The sequence below is a fragment of the Talpa occidentalis genome, unplaced genomic scaffold (genome assembly GCF_014898055.3).
Source record: "Talpa occidentalis isolate TD23 unplaced genomic scaffold, MPIMG_talOcc4v2.1 talOcc4.14, whole genome shotgun sequence".
Classification (NCBI taxonomy): domain Eukaryota; kingdom Metazoa; phylum Chordata; class Mammalia; order Eulipotyphla; family Talpidae; genus Talpa; species Talpa occidentalis.
This window is the reverse complement of record NW_023601433.1, coordinates 13,215,336-13,232,732: the sequence shown is the minus strand read 5'-3', so window position 1 is coordinate 13,232,732 and position 17,397 is coordinate 13,215,336. Positions and strand designations below refer to the sequence as shown.

Below are 17,397 nucleotides of genomic sequence, written 5' to 3'. Positions count from 1 at the left end.
GGGTCCTTCAGACTCCCTAAAGAAGAAGGCATTGTTGGATGTGCACCAAGAGAGTTTTCTGAGACAGCAAACAGAAACATGACTTATCTATTTTCTATCCCTCAGGGCAATTCAAAATCATAAAATAGAGGTATCGTTCAATGCACCACAAGAAGATAAAAACAATACTTTTACTTTGTCCTCACTCTAGAAATTTCAATTATATTGACTACATATTTCAATGACATTGTAATGAATGCCCTCCTGAAAATGTTAATTTTGTAAATATTCTCACTTGTCTATTTGAAACACATTCCTAAAAGACTTGTTTTTTGTTGTTGTTGTCTTTTTCCTTCTTCCAGCTGTTTAAGTGCATGGTTCTTTTCTAAGATAACAGCTCATTACCTGGAATTGTGTTTATGTGTTTCTCTGAAATTCTCCTTCTGCCTTAAAACTACTTCACCTCTTGCCTGGTCAGCTCTATCAGAGCTCTATCAGCTCTATCAAGCACTAAAACCCATATTCTAGAAAATCTCTTTACTGGTCATTCAAAATGGCAAGTGTGAAAGCAAGGACAGAATTTAGCAGTAGATACTGAGTTTTGCTGCTGCCATTTTGCATTGTTATTGTAGTAAAATTAAGAAAATCATAAATAGAACAGATCATGTACAAAACAGAAAGTAAAGGGGAAAAGTTTTACATACTTAGGTAAACCAACAAATGATGAATTATTTTAGAATCTTCTCCAGGCCAAGTAAATTCTAAATAGTAATAACACAATTAGCAGAAAAAGGTAACAGCCTAAAGAAATAGCACATGAAGAAACATTAGAAATTTCAGGACTTCAATTCCTTTGGTTGCTGGAAATAATGTTGTCCAGATGACAAACAGTCTTATATTTATTTTTACTAGCTCATTCACCAGTTGTTTTGTTTCCTTTGATTAAAAAAGAGATCTTATAGGAGACCATTATCAGCCAGGGTACAATGATAGGAGATGAGGTCAGACTTAGAGCATGAAAAATAAGTGATGAGATGAATGGCCAATGGTAATGGTCTGTGTGGTCAAATTAAAAGGGATGTGGATTGGGCCTTATCAAAATTATCCTACTGAAATTTCCCGATTATTCCACACATTGATCACTATCTTAGAGGTCTTCCATGGCAGCAACAGAACGTAAATGTGAAAAACGGGAATTTAGGAAACAAGGGTAGAAGTGGTGGGGAGTATGACAAGCAAAATTATGCCTTTTATCGGCCCCCTCTGTGTTCCAAGCTTGGGGAAGCCCAAACTTGGTGACTTCTAGAGTCAAAACACAATGTTCTCTCCAAACCAGATTGTTCCACTCTGCTCATGGAATAAATGTAAGAATATCACAAACTTCTGGATACAGGGTTCTTGTATCATGAGCTCACACTGAGGCATCCTCTGTAGGTCTTTTCACCTGTCCCTCCCTTGCCATAACCAGTGACAGTCAGCTCAGCTCTTCATTAACACATACACACCTGGAAAACTTACCCCAGCTTTTCTAAGACTTTCTCTCCTCCTTCTAATTCCCCTACCCAGGAGGAGTATTTAAAAGTCATCTCTATTTTTTTTTAAAGATTTATTTATTTATTTATACAAGCACTGGGTATAGTCAGAAGTGCGGGAGGTCATCTCTAAACAGTTCCTTCTTAAGCTTCCTTGTCCCTCTGAATCTCTGTATACTCCCAGCTCCATTTTGACTGGCTATCTATTCTGTATAGAATATTCTATCCAAAATAGGAGTCTGGAAAATATTTTAAAAGTCTTAGGATATTTCATTTATCCTTCTGAATTCTAAGTTCAGACTAGAAGGGCATGGTATACTTAATTTCCAACCAAACACACAGAAAAAATAAATAAAATACCACATAAGCAAGCTCTATAAACACACACACCACAAACACACAACACACACACAATTTTTGTTGGTAGTTTGATCAGTGTGTGTGTGTGTGTGTGTGTGTGTGTGTGTGGAGGGAGAGAGAGAGAGAGAGAGAGAGAGAGAGAGAGAGAAATGTGTGATTTCTATTCTCATAAAATTTCCCAAGTGATGAGCACATCCTGGATCAAATCCCAGGCTATTTAACTTGTCTCTGTAGAAAGCACTTCTTGCACACAGAAGTCTTTATGGCTGATCCTACAGAAGGAGCTAAAATTAGGCTGTCATATGGAAAAGGTAAGTGATTCATGGAGAAATCTGTGAAAGTTATAATTTCAAGTTGTAAACATTTTATTTGGGATCTCTACAAATTTAAGTGAATTTTGGCCTTGTTGTGGCCTCTCGGGCACTATCAATAACACAGATGTTGCCACATGAAGGAAAGTTTGCTCCTTACACAATCTGAGCTGTTTGGCCAATGGTAGTTTTAACTTTGATCAAGGACCAGGAAATTTCCTCAGTCTCCACAATAGTGCAAAAATACACCTTTTTTGGTAATTCAAAAACCTGTCCTCTGTACTCTGAAGCAACAGCTTTAGTCTCTAGTTGATGGATGTAAATTGCCTAAACTATAATCTATATAAATAACTATAATTCATAAACTGTGTTTTCTTACAATTTTGTCAAGTTTAAAGAATAAGAAAATTATTTATGATTTTTTTATATTCAAGAAAGGATAATCAGACAAAAAAATGTTCCTCTGTGTGTATGTATGTATGTATACATGTATTTTTAAGTCTTAAAAATATTCCCTTTTGATTTTCTCTTTGACCTCTTTGACCCAGTGGTTGTTCAAGAGTATGTTAGTTTCTTCATATTTGTATATTTTCTGATCTTCTTGCTCTTATTTTTAGTTTCATTCCATTGAGGTCAGGAAAAATATTTTGTATGATTTCAATCTGAAATTTGCTAAAACTTGTTTTGTGACCTAACATATGGGCTATTATGGGGAATGTTCCATGTGCACTTGAGAACAGTCTGTATTATGCTGCTGTTGGGTGAGAGGTTTTATGCATGTCTATTAGGTCTATTTTGTTCAAGTCCACTGTTTATTGATTTTCTGTCTGGATGGTCTATCCATTATTGAAAGTAGTGTAATGAAATCTCCTACTGTTATTGTACTGTTGATTTCTCCTTCCAAATCTGTCAATATTTGTTTTATATGCTTAGATGATCTGATGTTGAGTGCAAATACATATGCAATCATTATGTAATGAGTGACCTTTCTTTGTCTCTACATAGTTTCTGACTTAATGTCTACTTTGTCTGCAATTAGTACAGCCACTCTAGCTTTCTATTAGTTACCACTTGCATGGTGACCCCTCACTTTCAGCCTATGTGTGTCCTTGAATCTTTTAGATTCAAGAGTGATCCTTTAGAGTCTTATAAATAGCATACAGCTGGATCATGGCTTTATCCATTCAGCTACTCTGTATTTTTTTTTTATTGGGGAGTTTGGTCCATTTACATGTAAAGTAACTACTGATAGGGAGAGATTTACTATTTCTATTTTACTGAATTGAAACTATCCAGTTACAGCAACCAGGTAAAGCTTATATGTCACAGCCCCAACATGTAAGGGGCTTCTAGATGTACTGGGATCCAACCTTCAACAGCCTCCCAGACTCAGGATGTCTCCATGTTTGCTTTCATATTTTCTTTATCAGATCTACTCATCTATCTCTCCATCTATAACATAGTAACTGAAAATTGATCTATCTATCTATACCTCTATGAGGTATTACCTAAAAAAAGCAAAGTTGCTTATGTAGTATTAATACAGTCCTGCATTATGTTAAAATTTTTATATATAGAAACACATGTTGTGTATATTGTTTAGAAAAAAGCTTAGAAGAGAATGTATCCATTGTAGGATTGTTTATTGATGTGTATATATGTGTGCACCTAAGTATGTATGCATCTACCTATCCACATATGTATTATCTATGTGTATATATGTATGCAAATTTTCTGTATATGTGTGTATGTGTCTATATTTCACCTATCAATTATCCACCTAGTTGTTAAAACTTTCACCATATTCAGGTATTATTTTTACAATTGAAAATAGTCACCAAGGCTCTTTTTTAAATGGACAGAGTCTTGAGGAAAAGCCTTAAAGTTAATGCATAAAATTCTTCTGGGAATAATTGTGGGCATCTATCATAACTCTACATCCAGGTCTCTACATTCAATTGGTCTTACTGCCACAAGTTTTCTTGAATAAATGCCAAGACAACATGAAAATTATGTTATTAGATGACAAATTTTTAAACCAAATGCCAGGCAAGGAATGTTTTATTGGCAATGACCACTTTTCAGAGTTGTATTCACCAATATAAAAACTTTAAAACCAAAGCCTGGGGGAAAAAAACAACTGGCAACACAGGTGAATAATGACTTGTCACTGGTAGTGATCTGGGGCTGAAGTTGAGACAGGGACACCATCGGAGGACAAAACAGGCTTCAGCAGATGTGGTGCTTGAGACCAAGCCAAAGTTTATTTTAAAAAGTGTCTGTTAAATCATCCAATGGTGTGGAAATCTGGCCTGTTCCTGACATCATACTCAGCCCTGAAAAGATTCTAATCATCGACATTGGCGTGCAAAGCCAGTACCTAGGGGCATGCAAGTTCTGCAACATGTGGCGGGAGTGTGGCACCAAGGTCACACATTGCTCAGCACAGAGCCCTCCAGGACCAGTCCTGCTGGAGCAGCTGGCAGGGGCACCACCCACCAGCAGTCACACAGAGGACCAGATACCCCTCAGACTTGGGTGGCTGTCAGGGATGTGGAATTCAGCAATTCCATAGCTCCTGGCAAGGCACAGAGCTTGTGTGGGGGTGCATGACGGTTGTGGACTGCCATCCAGATGCCATCCAGAAAGGGGTATGAATGATCCCCTGAATAAAGTAGAAATCAGGGCAAAGCTGATACCACATGGGAAGCCAAGTACACCATCTGCACAGAGACCACCACCAGAGGCAAGAAATAAATCTGAGCAAGTGCAGGGGGTTAGGCTCCAGCCCAGAGAGAAGAACAAGACTTCTTCCCTCCTCCACCTTCCTGCCCATGCTTCAGAGGGACCGATCTAAGAGGGACAGGCTAGAAGCAAACTAGACCACACCCTACAGATGGTGGGGTGGGAAAGAGTAATAAAGAAGGGGCTATAGATGGAGGGGGCTTCTGAACTGCACATGGAATGAATGGTATCAAGTTGAATGTAAAGAACTGGAAGTGACCAGGAGGTGAAGGAAACTGCAGAAGCAGCATCGGCTAGGGAAGGAGTAGCTGGAGGCAGGGATGCGTCACAGTTGCAAGATTCTGCAGGTCATGGCAGAGGGAGGTGAAGCAGGAAGGAGCAATCAGGTAAGCACAACTAACTAGTCACTGGGTAACAGAGCAAAGCTCTGTTTTCTCTATTTTCATGTGAAATGATTTACAAAGAAAAAAATCTTGATGAAAAGAACAATTAAATGACCAACTTAACAGCTTTACACACCACACTGTGCACTTAGAAGAAAGTAATTTAAAATTTGTGTGTGCACTATGGAGAGCTGTGTGGAGACTTCTGGACCTACTAAACATAGAGCTTCCATATGATCCAGCAATCCCACTCCTAGGTATTTACCCAAATGACACAGAAACAGTAATTCCAAAGGGCACCTGCACCCCTACAGCAGCACTATTTACAATAGCTAAGCTTTGGAAACAACCCAAATGCCCCAAAAGAGATGACTGGATCAAGAAGATGTGGTACATATACACCATGGAATATTACTCAGCATTCAAAAAAGATAAACACATGCAATTTGCAGCAACATGGATGGCGCTGGAAGGGATCATGCTCAGCAAAATAAGCCAAAAAGAAAAAGAAAAATACCGGATGGTCTCACTCATAGCAGGAATCTAGAAAACTTAAATAAGGGACCAGGAAAATGAATAACTATAAGAAAGTGAAAATCAGAATCAACAAAAAACTATGAAACAGAGACACTTTTGGGGGGGTGGGGGGCGGGTGGGGAGGGATTGGGGTCAAAATAAGGGGATTGCAATTGTATGGGGAATATAAAAATAAAATTTATTGAAAAAAAATAAATAAAATGTGTGTGTGTGTTTTAAAAATGCTCCTGTCATCTACAACCATGAACGTTAAGGTCTGGAAACCGATACTGACCAAGGGGTACAAATGCCCCCTCATGTGGGGCTGAGGGCTATTTCCTCTGACCTTGACTGAATTGAATTACTGGACTTCAGCTCCCACTGCAAAATAATTCTCCAAGGGGGCAGAGAGCAGTGGAGTGTCTTCACTCATGAAACAACCCTTAATATACCTCCTTGGCTTAGAACTGAAGACCAGTTAGATCCGAGCCTGCTTAGAAGAAAATCTCAGCACAGAAGTAATCAATTTGTTGGCCCCATAAATCCATACGGTCACAATCTGACCAGGAACCTAAATCTGGACTTTGGGAACTAGATCAAAACAGCACATTAATGTCCTGTCGTTATTTATTGATTTAGCTTTGATTATGAAGGACAGTAATTGATTGAATCATTCATCTGGGTGAAGGCCACACTAATCCAGTATCCATCTGGCACCTCTCTTGTTTCATTCCAGAGGGAGGGACTACTACAGGGTCGTCTGGACCAAGTCCATCTGAGCAGAGGAAGGTCAGCCTGTGAGAGCTCTGAAATGCACATGCAGTGATTGTGCAGGGTCCAGACCCTTCAGACAGGCAATGAGGTCTCAGCTGGCACGGGCCAATGGGGACCAGCGGCGACAAAAACAGTAGGAGCCCCATTACTAAGACTCAGAGAGTAGAGCCTGGGGTGATGGGAGGGTGGGGGAAGGAGAGGTTGAGCAGAGAGGATTCGCGAAACAGAGGCATCTCTGCCTTTCTTCAGTCTTTTATTCTTGCATTAATAGCGATGCCACAGATGTGACTGCTGGAGCCAAATCTTAGCGTTACCTTTGGTTCCAGTTGTCCCCCGCACCCCACATCCAGCCCTCCATGCTGTTTGTCAACACAGCTACCAAGCTGCCCGGTGGATCTGTCCTCTGCTCTGGTGCACCTGCCCTGAGCTGCACCTCCACCCTCCCTGGACTGGCCGGCGGCTCCCTACCCCCCCAGAGTCTGCATCTGTGCTGCATGTGCCAAGAGCTGCCAGGGCATCTGTATCCTGTCCCTCTCAGCTAAAAGTGTGCAGAGGGATGCTCAGGGCCACTGGATAAAATCTCTCTTCCGTTGGTCTACCTCTCTCTGCAGCCTCAACTGTGTGGCCACCAGGTGTGTTGTCCTGCTGTCTCTGCAGATCAGCCCCCAGATAAACACTGTTCGGCTGAAGTGCTAGAGACCCCAGCCTAGCTCTCTCTATATACTGGTTCCCAGGCCAGGGAAGGGGACCAACTGCAGGCAGGAAGGGGCAGGGTGATGCTGGCAGTGGGACTGCTTTCTAACTGAACGTGGGTTAGCTGGGGCTCCTCATAGGCCCCGGTCTTCTGCCACTTGGTGATGATGGTAGAAGATGGCCCTGAAGCCAGTCCCCCACAGAGCCTCCTGGGGGAGAAGCCTCCAGCCAGGCCCTGCTCTACTCCTGGGTACGTGCCTTTGAGTGTCTCCTCATCACTCTGGGACTTGATTTTCTTTCCTTTTGAGGCCAGAAGTGGCCTAGATTTAAGAGCATAGTAGAAGAACTTCTTGGGGTTAGCGAAGGAAACTCCTCCCTGGAAGAACTTCCACCAGGAGGTGTGCAAATCTGCATGCAATACCATTTTTGGAAGATATGGGAACATAGGAGGAAGATATCCATTTTATTCCACCCCACTCCCACCCTCAACTGTGAGGTTAGGAGTGAGTGAAAGTGGCTTGATGAAAACACAGATTAGGCAGATTAGGAATGAAGAAGAATGAAGAGACACTGTGGGAAATACCGAATGACATGCAGAAGCCATTTAAATGCTCTTATTAGCTTTTGCTTCTTGTGTACTTGGGAACTATCCATGACCAGGAGTAACACTTCCAGTCTGTTCTGAACTGATGGCTCACGCTCTCCTGAAGGCACGGGCATGTCTCTTCCTCCTGCTGTCTGGACCAGACAATTTCCCTTAAATGCCCTCGAAGGCCTGTTAGAAGATCAACCGAAGCATGTTAAAATCCTCAGGAGTGTATTTGAGCCAACCTCCACTTGAATCTGCAGCCCTGAACCAAAGGTGGATAGGAGCACTTGAGGGACTCTGAGGAAGGGGAGAGGTTTTTGTAGAGAAGACAGCCGCGAAGCCGGGGGACAATCTGACTGGCCAGGGAACCCCTCTTGGCTGTCTGTGATTGGTTGTTCAGGAGTTTTGTTCTCTCAGATTCGCAGCCTACTTGAGGCTCTGGTTTGCTTTCATAGGCTGCCAGGGCCACTTCATTCTAGTGGCTTCCTTGTTTAATTATTAACAGTCCATAGGAGATGGGGAGGGTTGGGGAGAGGGGATGTTGCACTTTTACTTGACTGTGGAAGAAGGAACCTATACCTCTCACCCCCCACACACCTATGTCAGATCTGGGATCAAGGACAGAAATCTGGATCTTCCACTAGTCACAAGAACACAGCTTGGCCCCTGCATATTCTGGAGCCATTTCCTTCTCTCTTAAAAATAAATTTTAGGGCCTCCCTGGAGGCACAAGGGGTTAAGCACAGCTCTATAAAGCTATCTGCAGCCTCTGCAGCGGGAGTTCGATCCCCAGCTGGCCAGGGAGATACCCTCATGGTGCAACAGACCTCTCTGTCTCCCCGCTGCTCCCCTCAGCAGTGTATTTCAGTACATCCACCTGTTCTGTTCCCCACTCTATCTCTGGTGAATCTTCTCACCCACCCCACACCTCTGGCCTGCACCCCAGTTTTTGTATACATAAATAAACAAATCTTTTAAAAAATAAAATAAAAAATAAATTTTAAGTCTGCCTCATTGACTGCATAGGGGCCGGCATGGCAGGAAAAACAGTGTATGATGTAAAAATACCATGCAAAGCAATTCACAAAGGCTGGGCATCCAGAAAGGCCAAGCCAGGGCCACGTATGAAAGTGATGGCTTCTCTCTCCCCTAAGGACAGTCTCTCAAAATACATTCTGCTCCTAAGCCAAATGCTCTCTGTCCTGTGGCCCCTCTCACTCAGCTGTCTCCCCAGTTGCCTGGGGATATTAAGCCACTCAGAACAGTTTTGTTCAGCTCGTCATGATCGCATTATGTAATTATATTGCAGAGTATTCCTTCCTCCGGGTTCCACAGCCAGCTGTCTATTGATTTCTCAGTCAAATCAAATGCCCTCATCTTTGAACTCCTGCATTATCCCATCTCTACCTTGCTTGTTGTTATTCTGGTCTTTTTCTTCCTCACGCACTCACCTAGCACAAAGACCTTCAACAGCTTCATCGAGGTATGACTGACTTTCAACAAAGTGCATATATTTTAAGTGTACTTTGATGGGTTCTGACACATGTATACACTGTGTGGCCAATAACCACCACATCAAGACAGTGAATATAACCACTGACCCCCAAAATTGCATCTTGCTCCTTTGTAACAAGAAATGTTGTTACTTTCACTTTCCCTTCTGCTGTTTCTATGCACTTGTTCAAATGGCCTCATCATTCAATTGTTATTGAAAAAGTTCCCATAATGCATAATTTACCTTCCCATACTCCCCTCCCCTCAGCACACCTCAATTAGTTTAGAGTGCTGAACGTAACTAAATGCTTTAGAAATAACCTCTAATCTCTAGCAGTGGGCTCCATGCTGCCCCCCCACCCCTTTTCCAGTGTAACAAGCACCTTTGCCCCGTGGTATGTGCCACCCAAACAAGGCAATGGAGCTCCCGGGGAGCCCCTGACTTTGTTTGGAGATCAGAGTAACTGGGGCACTTTGAGAGGGGGTCTATTGTGACTTAAGCATCATGTTACCGCATAACAACAGTTTGCTTCTAGCCTTTGTCATCATTCTCCCCCTTGATCTTGATGTTGCTGTGATGGACTGCAGGGGCCCTGCAGCTACAGGAAGGAAGGAGTTGGGCCATGGACTCTCTCTTTGTGGTTCCTTAATGGCATGTGCCAAAGACTGAGGATTTCTGCATCATGAGTGGGGGTGTCAACCTATGAGGCAAAGCTTCAGGTCCTACAGTCTCCCCAAAAAGCTGCCAAAGAACTTCATTCTGGTAGCTATAGAATGTCCACTAGGGGGCCTCCCTTGGTGGTGCAGCGGTTGAGCGCTGGGCTGCGAAGCTGCCTGCAGCCTCTGCAGTGCCGGTTCCATCTCTGGCGAGGGTCCCACATGGCGCGCAGACCTCTCCTGCCACGACTGCTGCTCCCCTCAGCAGTGTATTTCATCAGTCTGCCTGTTCTGCTCCCTGCTCTGGCTCTGGTGAATTGTCTCACCGTCCCGTGCTTCTGACTGTACCCAGTGCTTGTATTAAAAAAAAAAAAAAAAGAATGTCCACTAGGGCAGCAATCTGGGTAGAAGTTGGGGGTTATCTTAAGGCTGAGTTTGTGGAACACATTGCATTGGACCTTAAAAGTGTCCACTGTACATTTTAAACAACAAGGTGATGAGGGGTCTTCAATACTACTCACCCTATAAAATATCCCTTGGCCCCCCCATGGGCCCCACCAAACACCCACACCTACCAGTCCTTGCCCTTCAAAGTGAGGGCACCCTTTGGAGGGAGAGGATGGCCTCCAGTGACCTCTAAGAAGTCCTCATTGAGCGAAAGTGTAAGCGCCACCCTACCCCTGTATCTCCATTTTGGTTTTATGCACTATGTTGGGCAGAATTTTTTTGGACTTTCTAGAAATGACTTTTCTTACTCTGCAATATGATGCAGGCTTTTCCCTATTGTGATGGTTAATTTTACATATTAACTTAACAAGGCAAAGCACGATGCCCAGGTGGCTGGTAAAACACTATTTTCTGGTGTGTCTGTGAAGGACTATCTGGAGATTAGCATTTGAATGGGGAGACTCAGCAAAGATGACCCTTACCAGTGTGGGTGGCCCATCCATTCTGTTGGGTAGTATTGGAAAGGGGCGAGTTCATTCCCTCTGCTTCAAATGGGGTGTCTGTGTTCGCCTGCCCTTGGATATAGGTGCTCCTGGTTCATTGGCTTTTGGACTCTGCCTGGGACTTGGCACCTTGATTCTCAGGCCCTCAAACTCGGACTGAATTACACCCTAGCTTTCCTGCTTCTGCAGCTGGCAGAGGACAGACAGGTTGTGGGGCTTTTCAGCCTCCTTAACCAGGTGAGCCAATCTCTGTGCTAAATCTCCTTATATATATATATATATATATTCCATTTCTTTAAAGAGCCCTGACTAGTCTACCTGTCTGTCTAGGTCCGGGAGGGTTCGGGATGGGGTCTGTGCATGTCTGGTGTTCTAACTCAGTGGGGGCAGACAAGTGACAGCCCTCTTGGGTGGAACCTCTATTCCATGGGATTATTTCCAAGGGCAGTAATTGCACTGATATTAAACGGACGTAGAGCTATGGATATCCCACAAAACTCAGTATCACAACCACACAGGAGAAACATTGATGCAACTAGAATTGTTAGGGGGAAAGGATGTCCTGAGATAATCTCATACAGGCTTTGTGGACTCCACCCCCACTCCAGACTAAAGCCATCAGGACATTGGGAAAGACAAATCCCATCACCACCAAGGGGAGGGTGGCTGGGACCTGAGGGTGGAGTTGGGCAGCCAGGTTGGATATAAAAACCAAACACGTGGGCCTTGCTCTCTCTCTGGCTCGCGATCGCTCGCCTCCTGGCTTCACCGCTCCTGGCTGGCGGCCAGCTCTCAGAGCGCCATTTTGGGATTCCTGATCGGCGGATCGGGTAGGACTCATTTAAAACTTTGTCTCCCACTTTTCTCCCAGAGCTGTACATTTCCTCATTTCCCTTTCCCTTGTAAATAAACCTTTTATTAACCTTTCACGTGTGCCTGCAGTAGAGCATTAATAAGTCCTTTTAAGCGCGCGGGTGAGGACCCACAGTCAGGCACCCCGTTTTGTATCGGGGTTGCTCTACAACAGAATCAGAGGATGGAAAGGCTTTCAGTGATACTGGAAACCAGGGGTGTGGAAGCTGTTCATGGACATGCTGGGAACCCCTCCCTCCCCATCATGAGGATGCAGCCTTGCCAGAGATAAGTTGTGTTCAACGACTGGGAGAGATGGACATTTCTAGACAGTCCTTTGCACCGGGCCCATGGTTGCTAGTGTATGTGAGGTAGCAGGAATTTGGTATCTTTCTCACTTTGCCCAGATCCTGTCTGGCCAGAGGGGTCCATTAGCATCTCCCCTAGGATCTCAGGGGTGAGATCTATAGATACCTCTATACATATCTGTATAGAGACCTGTATACAGATACATTATGGCACACCTGTCTTTTCTGTGTAGCCTCCTACTTCTAAAAATGGAAAGGTGATTTTGAGCAGTGTGTGTGTGTACATGTGTGTGTGGTTTCATACTGCCAGTCAATGCTGCAAATTTTGTCAAGAAATATTCACCATTCCTTTATTCTAGGAATTATTTTTTCTTTGACATTTCTTTAGCAAGGTTAAGAACCTACTCAAGATCAAATAATGAGTCTATTTTTCATGTCTTTTGGGTTTGTAACCTCCTGTTTGTGATTACTTTCTTTAGAGACAAAGATAAAGCATCTTTAAGATAAGATAATAAAGCACACAAACTCAGTAACTGATTGATTTCTTGGGAAACTTTGATCTCCTTGTACATTGATAAGGTTTCTTTGAGTAATTTAGCTTACAGTGGCTTAATAAATTACACCAAATACAAGAAACAAAGAAAAAGACTTTTAACATTATTTTGAATTAGAATGAATGCCATTATAGTAAAGCCACAATGACATTCTGGGAAGCAGCAAGGAATTAAAACTGGGACAGATATAATATCAGCATATGAGGAAGCATATTCCACTAGTTAACAATTCTGAGTTTTGTAACCTTTTAAAAATTCTGTTAATACTGATCAGAAAATATGTCACAATCTCCTGCTGGATATAACTTGGCAAATATAGCCATTCCACTACCAATTTATCTTTTTAACTCCTAATCTATCATTTTGCTTTACAAAAGCCCAGACCTATTTTGGGAGGGGTGGGGGGTGGGGATGGGATCTTCTGCTAGCAATTGGCCATCACTGGCCAGTGCTTTGGGAAAGGATATGACGAAATTCTAATTCTTAGATGCCTATCTTTATAATTAATGCCAAGCGCCCAGAGCCAGGTCCCATCACTAAGAAATGGAGATTTGATTCCTAGAGGCTGAGGCCCTAGACGAGTCCTGCTGACCCCATGGACTTGCTTAGGGGCCTTGCAGGAGCCACCTGACCTCTCTCTTGGCTGCTGCCCTCTCACCCACACAATCGGATGGGGCACAGGCCCCTCCATCCCTCTTACTCTGTTATTCTGGGAATCACTTCTTGGCAAGATGGAGTTCCAGATCCTGCCGTGTTCTTTGCTTTTACCCTCATCCCTGCCAGGGAGGAGCAGCAAATGAGGAATTATGCTATAGAGACTATCTGTACCCTGGAAGGAGAGGCTTGTTTGCCCCAGGGGACAGGAAATCCAGGGGTAGGGGTGGTTAGGAAAGGTGGAAATGAGATCAAAGGCAAGGGGGCTTGTCTCCAAAACACCTAAAACAATCTCAAGCAGCAGCAGAGCAGTGCCCTCATCTTCCGGATTCCACAGAGACCCCTTATTATCGCCTTGATGAGGGGTGTGCGTATAACCTTTCAGGTTATTGGTGGGTGAGGGTGGGGAAGCAGAGATGGAGGGTGGCCTAATGATAAGTAAGTAGTTTGAACAATCTCATGAAGTCAGTTAATTCAAACAGAACTAAAAATCAAAGGTACTTTGATTCCCAAACCAATTACATAGGATTTCCTCAGCATAAACTGAACTCATTAGAGCAAAGTATGGATAATCCATAGTGTAATATGGAAATTTAGGCATAGAGTATTACTAATCAGATAACCAGAGGCTCAAATTAGACTATTAAGAGACCTATGAACTCACTCTAATTAATGGCCAAAAAAGAACCAGCAAGGAAAACCAACCAAAGCAACATTTTCCTGTGCCGCTTCTTTTGCTAAGTTTAAAAACAGTTGCTAGCTGTAGGGAGAGGAGCCCATGGAAAACCACCCTAGGGAGGAGCAGAGCAGCCTTTTCCCTGAGGGCACTGGAGAGTTTAAAGCCATGAAGCAGCAAAAGGATCCCCCTGAAGACCCCTTCACTGCAGGCCAGTCATCAGCACAGCTGGACTCAAGGGACTGTAAGAGCAATGATTATATTACAAATGGCCACACCACTAATTATGAGAACAGTGGAGTAGGTGACACTGAGATCTCGGTGACCCTCGTGGGAAGAAGAAACTACATTTATGATAAAGGAGTACAAAAATCTTAATTATGCTAATAATAATAATTTAATAGAGTATAAAGTTAATAATAAGAGTTAGGATTCAGATAGGAATCTGCAAAGGTCAAAAAAAGGTATAAAACACAATGAAAGCTCCACTGTAATTAACAGGTAGAGACATCTGTATCTGTGTCTTCTACTGATACATTTTGTTCAGTTGACCCCTGTTACCTGATTTAGCCACACCCCACCCCTCCGTCCTCCCTTCTGGTAACCACTAAACTAGGCCTGGAGTCTGAAAGTTTGATTTTGTTTTATTTAGTTCATTCATTCATTTTGTTTCTTTATGTGCCATATACAAGTGAAATCATATTGCATTTGTCTTTCTCTGTTTGACATATTACTAAGCATAATCCCCTCTGGTCCATGCATACTGTTGCAAATGGCAAGATTTCTTTCCTTTTTTAAAAAAAGCTGAGTATTATTTCACTAGAAATACGTTTAAATAGCGTCATTGACCACCACATACCAAAAAGGGAGAGAACATTAGGCTGACTAAGATTTTTTTCTATAACAACACTTGATGCCAAAAGAGAATGGCATGCTAGCTACACACCTCTAAGGGGAAAAAAATGTGTTCTTCAAGACTTCTACACGCGGGGCAGAAATTGTCATTATGGATAATGAATCTAGGTTCTGCTTAGGATGCAGAAAGCTAAAAAGAGCACTGCTCCCATCATTACAGCAACAAGTCATCAGACACTGCAGATTCACCACTTAAATTGAACTCATGAGGCAGCTGAGTTGGCAGGGGAACCGACTCTCCCAAATTCGAAGGAAAGAGAGACACCTCCAGAGTGTGGGGCCCCGGCCTCCCTGGAGCAGATGTTGTCGGACAACAGCTCAAGTGGGAAGAAGATCCTAGAAGTAATTTAGCAAAGGGACGGGCGTGATAAGGAAGATCAAATGGAAATGTCAGAAATAAAAAGCACAGTCACAGAAACGTCGCTGACAAGGTCATCCACAGCCTCATGAAAGCTAATGAATAAAAGACCACGTGGGCTATATCTTGGGAACACAGGGCTGGTCACCACTCCAGAGTCCACCTGTGCTGCTCACCGCCTCAGAAGACTAAAGAAGAAAGCGCAAAAGGACATCTAAGTAGATGCAGACAATGAATGACATCCATTCATGCTAAAAACTGTCGGAAACTATAAATAGGAGCAAACTTGCACCACGCTCAATAATGGCATCTACAAAAAAATTAGAGTGAAAATGTCATTTAATTCCTAAAACTGGGAACAAGGCAAAGACCTATGCTGTCGCCACTTCTTCTTCTTTTTTTTTTTTTTTAAGATTTATTTATTCATGCATACAAGAACTGGAGTACAGTCAGAGGCACGGGAGGGTGAGAGGATTCACCAGAGACAGAGCGGGGAGCAGAACAGGCAGACTGACTGAAATACACTGCTGAGGGGAGCAGCGGGCAAGGCAGGAGAGGTCTGCTGTGCCATGTGGGTAGTTCCCTGGATGGCTGGAATCTAACCCGCATTGCAGAGGCTGTGGACAGCTTCACAGCGTGGCACTCAACCCACTGCGCCACCGGGGAGGCCCTGTTGCCACTTCTATTCAACCCTGTCCTGCAGGCTCTTGTCAGTGCAATAAGCAAGGGAGGAAAGAGGAAGCATCCAGATCGCAGAGGAATATGTAAAACTGCCTCTCCTTGCACATCACACAACCGTCTAAGTAGAAGATCCAAAATAACCTATTAAGGGGCTACTGGAACTAAGAAGTGATTTAGTAAGATCACAAGATGTAAGATCAGTAACAAAAACCAAGTATCTATACACTAGCAATGAACAGGAGACAACTAAAAATGTTTAGATGCCATTAAAATAGCACCAGCAAACGTGAAATATTCTAAGCATACATATTATCAGATATGTTAAGATGTTTATACTAAACACCATATAACTACTGGGAAAAAAAGGAAACACTACTGAGTCCAAAGAAATGCAGCACACACATACCAAGACTCTCCTCAGTACCCCTCACATTCCATTTGACCTGCCCCATCCTGAGGGGTCTTCTTGTGGGGCACTAACCAGGGGTTAGGAGTGGTGAGCCCAAGAGGGGACTGTGAGCCCAGCAGCTCCCCCTGTGCCTGGCAGCCTGGTAGAGAGAACACTGCTGTGCCCACACCATCATCACCTTTCCAGGCACAGCCACTTGCTCAGGAGCTAGAGGTTCCAGAAAATGGATCCTGGAAGGATCCCACTGAGAGCAGGTGTCAAGAACTCCAGTACCCAGGGGGAGCAGGTCAAACTGCCCAACCTCTTCACCAAGGAGTGAGCAGCGACCTGGCTGCTCATGGGCAACCCCGCCCTCCAGCAGCCAGCAGATCGGTCAGCCTGACCTGGACCACCGGCTCTTTTTGTGGGTGGTGGTGGCAATGTTGTTCTCTTTGCCCAATGTCCTGTTGTGTCCTTTAAATATGGAAAGAAAAGACACCCTGGTATACAGGAGATGATGTGGGAGTTGTCAGAATGAGATCTCAGCATCAGCAATGGCGGCCCACATCCCCATCCCAGGAGGGCTGTGGAGGGCCAATGGGCCTGAGCTGACTCCAGGATGCAGAGATGGACCCCTGGTCACCTGTAATGAGGGTTGGCGAGAAACGCCATGCACAGAAGAGGCCGGGTCCCCAAGGGCGCCATCTGGCTTCCTCCCCTGGATCTATCACTCTGGGGCTACTGGGACCACTGACCCTGGGACCTTCCTCCCTGCTTGTTTGCCAACCATTTCCACAGGGCGAGGGAGTTCCTGGAAAGTCTGCCGAGCCAGGGTTACTCCTGCTGGCACGCACGATGACGCCCGCAGAGGACTGGTCATAAACACCCAACTCCAGAGGGCAAGACTTTCCTCCTCCTCCCCCGGGGGACTCTCCCAGGAATCTCCAGTTCCCCGAGTTGTGTGTTCCCTCACACACAGAGCCAAGCTCCGCACACGCTGTAAATGCAGCTTCACCGCCAACCAAGGG

The 17,397-nt window shown here is 44.0% G+C and overlaps 1 protein-coding gene across 3 annotated transcripts in view; it reads right to left on the bottom strand.

Moving 5' to 3' along the window:
* ENTREP2 (endosomal transmembrane epsin interactor 2) overlaps positions 1–17,397 on the bottom strand; it is a 280,311-nt gene that overhangs the window by 31,465 nt on the left and 231,449 nt on the right. The window lies entirely within an intron of this gene.